Here is a 7209-nt window from a genome sequence, read left to right on the forward strand (position 1 = left end):
TGTGAAGGTGCGTTGCGCCAGTTCACCAACTCAATAAAACCAGAACGTCTGGAAGCGTCAACCGACAGAAACACGAGCCCCACTACACATGGCACTCCACTTCTTTTCTCCTCTCCGACAACCCTCTCACGAGATCTGCATTCACTTGTGAGTCACTTGTTTTTTGTTTTTTTTTTCTCCCAGGTGCGTGAGCCTCCTCCATTAAATTGGCTTCCCCCATTAATTAACGCACGCCTCCCTTTACGTCATGAAATTTCAAAGAGAAAGTATCCTAGCGTTTTAATATGGCACAGGAGAAATATTTTTCCCTCTGCCACAAGAATATAATTGTGCAGCTGAGTATGCCCTCTCTCAGCAAACCACATGGAAGCTATGACACAGGTATGCAGAAAAAGGTATTGTGGACGACTCCTGTGAAATTGAATGAAAAGAGAGGAGGCACTTACCTTTTCAAAAAGAGAAATAAATAAAAATAGACAATGTCTGAGAGGAAAGGGCCTGTTGTCTCTTTTATAGAGCTGCAGTACAAGACATATTTTAATGATGGGAGAGCAGCAAAAGGATGCGTGCAGTGCGCTTGCTTTAAATGGCCTGCTGGTAGCCGCAGCACTCGCTTACGGCCATACCACCCTGTGCAGGCCCGAACTCATCTGATCTAAAGAAATAAAATTTAAAAGAAAATCAATCAAACAACCAATTTCCAAGGATAAATAAATAAATCCCAGTTAAGCCAGGGGGGAGTGTATGAGTTAAAACAAACAAGGAAAAGCAAAATCTTACAGCACCTGGTATTCCCAGGAAGTCCCCCATCCAAGTACTAACCAGGCCCAGCCCTGTTTTGCTTTCGAGATCAGACAAGTTCGGGCCTGCACAGGGTGGTATGGCCGTAAGCGAGTGCTGCGGCTACCAGCAGGCCATTTAAAGCAAGCGCACTGCACGCATCCTTATGTTGCTCTCCCATCATTAAAATATGTCTTGTACTGCAGCTCTAAAAAAGAGACTACAGGCCCTTTCCTCTCAGACATTGTCTATTTTATTTATTTCTCTTTTTGAAAAGGTAAGTGCCTCCTCTCTATTCATTCAATTTCACAGGAGTCATCCACAATACCTTTTTCTGCATTTCTGTGTCATAGCTTCCATGTGGTTTGCTAAAAGAGGGCATACTCAGCTGCACAATTATATGCTTAACACATAATAATAATCCAAGGGCCAAAGAAAACTCTTCTCTACTTATAAAATGACCTCAGGACGCTTTCTTTCGGATGTGTCCACCAAATTTTGGAAGCACTGCACTTTGTTTGTACTTTCCTACTCTGTATGTTGCAGTCAAGAAAGAGCAAAAAAAAAAAACCCTCTACTGCTTTCTGTAGGAGGCAAGATAAACGAGCAGGCTGTCCTTTGCCACATAGAAAGCTAAATGAAAGAAAATCAATCAAACAACCAATTTCCAAGGATAAATAAATAAATCCCAGTTGAGCCAGGGGGGAGTGTATGAGTTAAAACAAACAAGGAAAAGTAAAAACTTACAGCACCTGGTATTCCCAGGAAGTCTCCCATCCAAGTACTAACCAGGCCCAGCCCTGTTTGGCTTCCGAGATCAGACGAGTTTTTTTTTTTTTTTTTATTCAAAAATATTTCAATTAAAAACAACACTTTTCATTTAAAACTAACCCAAAAAAAAAAAAAAAAAAAAAAAAAGTACATCTAAAAATAGAAAGAAATCTTTAAACATTTTCAGGCAATACAACTTCAAAACAATTAATTGTTTTAACAATATATACATTATTTCTCATTATGCATTCTTCAAAAATTTCTATTTTCTCATTCATATTAAAATAATCATATAATACTTTCAATTCATCAGCTCAAGATCTGCTTATAAAAAACACTTATTGGAAGTTCTATTTTCTTTTGTTTCATTAGATTTCTTCTTCTCCATATTGCAAATCTTGCAACTGTTAGCATTAAATTAAGAGCAAACTTATTTTTTGCTTTACCATTAAATCCAAATAAAAACATAGTTTCCCATTCTTCTAGAATTATTCTTTTATCAAATAAAAAGTCACCTATCATCTTTTTTAACATTTTCATAAAACCATTTAACTTTTTACAATTTATAAACAAATGCATCACACCTTCTTTTTTTTTCCATGCATACTTTACATTTTTCATCTTGGATCAGCCCAATTTTACACAATATCATGTCTGTCTTTATGCAATTGTGTCTTATTAAATAATCAAAATTTTCTAATATAGGACTCTTAAAATTTATTCTCACATTTTTCCATATGTTTGATGCATCAAAATTGTAAAATAGTTTTTCCCAATACTCAATTGATTTTGGTCTTACAAATACAGACTTACATATACAACCATAAAACATTTTTAAAATACAATCATTAAAAGAAAATTTTTCATCTTTTCTTTTTAAATATACTTCCAGTTGTTCATTCACTTTTTCTTTATCTTCAATACTTTTAATCCATGCTACTGGTACGGCTTCTTTTATTTTCAAATATTGCATCTTTATCAATTGCTTATTTTCTATATCTTCATTTTCTTCTAATGTATCTACGATTGCCTGTAAAGGTAAAAAGCCTGGTTTTACCTCATATAAAATGTCTTTAACTTGTTTTAATCCTGCATAAAACCAATTCTTGTAAAAAAAGGTTTTACTGTTGTTTCTGATATGTTGATTTAAAAAAAAGCGGTTGCTTCAATAGTTGTTCTCTCCCTTTAAACTCAATACATACATTTTCTTTAAAACCCTTCCATGCTTTTAAAACTTCTTTATAAAATTCCGGTATCCCCTCTATCATATATGCCTTAAACTGCATCCATATAAAATCATCCCCCATTTTTCCACACTTATTTATATAAAAACTCATTATTTTTTTCCATATTAAATCATCCTTTATCAAAAACTTTTTTACAGTCTTTATTCTCAAACTTTGCTTTCTTATCATTGGGTCTATCAGTCCCAAACCTCCCTTTTCTACCTCCCCAATTATTGTATCATAAGCTATTTTTGCTGGTTTACCATCCCATAAAAACTTTAAAATAAAGGTTTTTATTCTTTTATACACCCATATTGGCAGACTAACCACATTTAAAGTATACCACATCTTAGATAAAAATAAGGAGTTTAAAACCAGAACTTTCCCTTTTAAAAACAATTGTCTTTGTTTCCAAAAGTTTAATCTTTTTTCCATTTTTTCTATTGTCTCCTCCCAAACCAAGTTTCTTGTCCTATTTTCATCTCTTCCAAGTGTTATTCCTAAAATCTTTAGTTCATTCATCTGTTCTTTAAAGTTCCATTGTCTTCCTAAAGTATCTACCTTTCCCATTCTCATATATTCAGTCTTGTCATTATTGACTTTAGCCCCTGTTCCACCACAATATTTTTCCAATATTAACATTGCCTTTTCAATAATCTTAACATCTTTTAAAAACAAGGTGGTATCATCTGCATATTGAAATATTTTCTGCTGCACATCCTCTTTTTCCAAAACTATTCCTTTTATCTGTTTTTCTTTGTTTATTGCAAGTCCTAATGGTTCAGCAACTAAAGTGTACAGTAGTGCTGATAATGGACATCCCTGCCTTATAGACCTTGATATCCCAATAAAATCTGTTAAAAACCCATTTACTTTAATACAACTTAAAATATCATTATATAAGCATTTCATCCAGGCAATAAAATTTTCCCCAAAACCAAATTTGTCCAGTATATCAAATAAATATTTGTGCTCTACTCTATCAAATGCTTTTTCAAGATCTATACTTATCAAATATCCTTCTTCCCCTTTTTCTTTCATATACCACATTAAGACTCTAATACTTGTTACTATATCCGATATATCTCGATTTAAAACACCATATGCTTGATTTGTTTTTATAATGTTTGGAATCACTTTTTTCAATCTATTTGCTAGAATCTCGGCCAGTATCTTGTAATCAGTATTTAACATGCTCAATGGCCTATAATTTTTAAGCTCTTCTCTTTCCCCTTTATTTTTATATATAATCTTGATTATTCCTTTCTTCATACTTTCACTTATTTTTTTCTGTTTAAAAATATCAATAAATAAACCATGCAAAATGGGTGTTAAAACATTCTTAAAGACTTTATAAAATTCAGATGGTAAACCATCCAGGCCTGAACTTTTCCCATTCCTCAACTGATTTATAGCTTCATTTATTTCTTCTTCTTTTATTTCTTTATCACACATTTTCTTATCATCTTCATTTACTTTTATTCCAAATTGATTCAATAAAAACTCTTCATCTTCCTCATTTATAACATCTTTTTAAATAAAATAGCATAAAAATCCTTCACTTCATTTAAAATACCTTCTTTTTCTTTCACAACCTTTCCATTTTTTGCTATACTTTTTATCATTTCTGCTTGTTTTCTTGTTTTTTCCAAATCATAAAAATATTTTGTACTCCTTTCTCCTTCTACTGTATTTTTCAGCTCTACTTCTTATTTTAGCTCCCATGCACTTTTCCTCTTCTATTTTTTTCAGTTTCTCTTCTAATATCACTATTTTACTCGCATCCATCCTTCCTTCTAACACTTTTATCATTTCTTCTTCCCATTCCTTATTTAGTAATCTTTCTTTACTTTTCTTCATTCTTTGCATTTTCCTTGAATATTCAATAGATAATTTTTTATATCTATTTTTAAATTATCCCACCACACACTTTTTGCTTCTTCATATAGGACATTATTAATGCTATTTATTATGCAATTTTCTACTTCCATTTTATATAAGTCAGTCTTTTAAAAGTTCAGTATTAAAAACCCACACCCCTGGTCCTCCCTCAACACCACTATAATCAATAATTACATTTAAAAAATCGTGATCACTTCCACTAAACATTTTGTAAAATACTTTTATAATGAAACTTCCTAACTGTCTGTTACATAATACCAAATCAATTCTGCTTTGTTTTAAAACCTTGTTTACCATTTGTCGTCTTGAATATTCTCTTTTTACTTTGTTTCTTTCCCTCCATGAATCTATAAATCTATGTTTTTCCATAACTTTCTTTAATTCTTTTCTCCCAACATCTGCTCTATACATCATATAATCCTCCACATCAATTCTTTCTAAAACAGTATTAAAATCACCAATTAAAATCACATTTTTATAGTCCTCTATTAGAACATCCATTTCTTTAAAAAAGGTAACACGCTCTATATCTTCATTTGGTGCATGAATATTACATATTGTTATTTCTTCTTCTTTTCCTTCAACCTTAACCACCAATGTCCTTCCTATATTATCCGTGAATATAACTGTTGCTTTTTGTATTGTACCCCTTCTAATTAAAATTGCTACTCCTTTTTTCCTATTAGGATCATTATTGTAAAAAATTCCCCATCCCATATTTTTTTCAAACCATGAATTTTTTCATCATTCCATCCTGTCTCTTGTATACATATTATGTCATTCTTCTTTGTCAAGTGATTAATATTTTCAAATTTGGTCATAGTTGACAATCCCCTTGCATTGATTGAAACTATGCTCACTTGACTCATATACAAAATTAAAGAAACATAGAAACAAACAAAAACACACATCACTTTTGTTCAAGTCTCTTTCATATCTGCCTCTCCTGAGCCAGTCAATTCAGCTTTTTTTTTCTTTAGATTCTCTTCTTATTCTTTGTTTTTCCATCACCTTCTCAATGTTAATTTGTCCTGTTGTTTTCAATTTACTCCCCCCGCTCAAAATGTTTTTCTTCACGCTTTCCTTCAAATCAATAGTTTTATTCTTAGTGTCTCTTACCTTATCTATGTTTGTACTGCCCTTTGCTCCATCATTGTCTTCTTCTTTGTTTTTCATCCCATCCTGTTCAACTTTATCTACAAATAGTTGTAGTTCTGTCATTATTTCTGTCTCTTCTTCTCCGTCCTGTTCATCTTTACTTTCTCCTTCTTCTTCTCTACTCTGTATATCCATAGTTAATCCACGTGTTTGTTGTGGTACACTTCCTTCATTAGCCTCTTCCACATTCTCCACGTCATTTCGTGTCTCTGTCTCCATTTCCTCATGTTCCTCTTCATACGTTTCACATCTGCACCTGAGAAAAGCCTTTCCGCAGCCTTGGCACCGCGGGGCTTTGCAGTCCCACGCATAATGCCCCTGCTCCAGGCATTCTCTACATATTAGTTGAGGACAGTCCTTCTTTTCATGATCAGGACTTGTACATATTCTGCACGTCTTCACCTGATGATCATGAATCACCCTGAAAAACTGTGATCCTTCCTCCGTTTCAAATCTTGAATTATATGGTAGTGATACCACATCTTTTGGAAATTTAACTCTTATAAATCTCGTTCCATCCGCCACAGTTGTCCCAGGGTAATACCTCCTTCTCAGAGGAAGTATTGGTGTAACCCCCCAGCTTGTCAGTTTTTGTAAAACATCCTCATCATTTATGTAGTTTGGCAATTGTAAAAAAGATACCATCCTTTCCGTTGCACAAAGTTTTCTTATTTCACAACATTGTCCATTTATTTGTATTCCATCCAATAATTGTTCACAGTCTTCTTCTTTCTCCAATGTGAGTTCATATTCACAATCATTTTTTTTCCTTAGTCCATATAATTTGCCCATTCCAGTTTTGTCCTCTACAGCTTTAATTATCATCATAACCGTTAACTGTTCTGGGTTTTTCACATTCATTGTCAGCGTAGTTTCTTTTTTGTATTCTCTCTGATATCTCATTTTTCCTCTCAATTTATTTATCATATCATCTTTTTGATTTTCTTCTTTTCTATTTTCACCATTTACATCAGCCTTTTCCTTACTTTGTATCTTCTGTTGTTCAGTCCTTCCTTTCACCATTTCCACTCCATTTCTCTTCTTTCTCGAGACCACAGTTGCCCATGTTTCTTCTTTTTGATTTTCATTTGTTTCTTGCATTATCCTTTTGGGTAGATTAGTATCTTCATCCAATTCATTGTCCTTTTCCAGTCCTGTTCCATTATCCATTATGTCCTTCCTTGTTTGTACACCTCTCCACAAATACCAAAAAGTAAAAAAAATAAAAAACTCAACCCCAAACAGTTGTAAAACTGCTTGGGGTTCACCCGTGGAAAATAATAAACAAAGGTAAGCTTTATAACGTGTGATTAGAAAAAAAATAAAAAATGTAAACAAAATGGCGGAGAGCCTTCCTCTCCAACTGCAGTCA

The 7209-nt window shown here is 33.1% G+C and overlaps 1 pseudogene; it reads right to left on the minus strand.

Annotated features, from left to right (window-relative positions):
* Window positions 1-773: 773 nt before the first annotated feature.
* On the minus strand, window positions 774-892 carry LOC127629392 (uncharacterized; annotated as a pseudogene).
* Window positions 893-7209: the final 6317 nt, after the last annotated feature.

Source organism: Xyrauchen texanus, chromosome 35, assembly GCF_025860055.1.
Source record: "Xyrauchen texanus isolate HMW12.3.18 chromosome 35, RBS_HiC_50CHRs, whole genome shotgun sequence".
NCBI lineage: Eukaryota > Metazoa > Chordata > Actinopteri > Cypriniformes > Catostomidae > Xyrauchen > Xyrauchen texanus.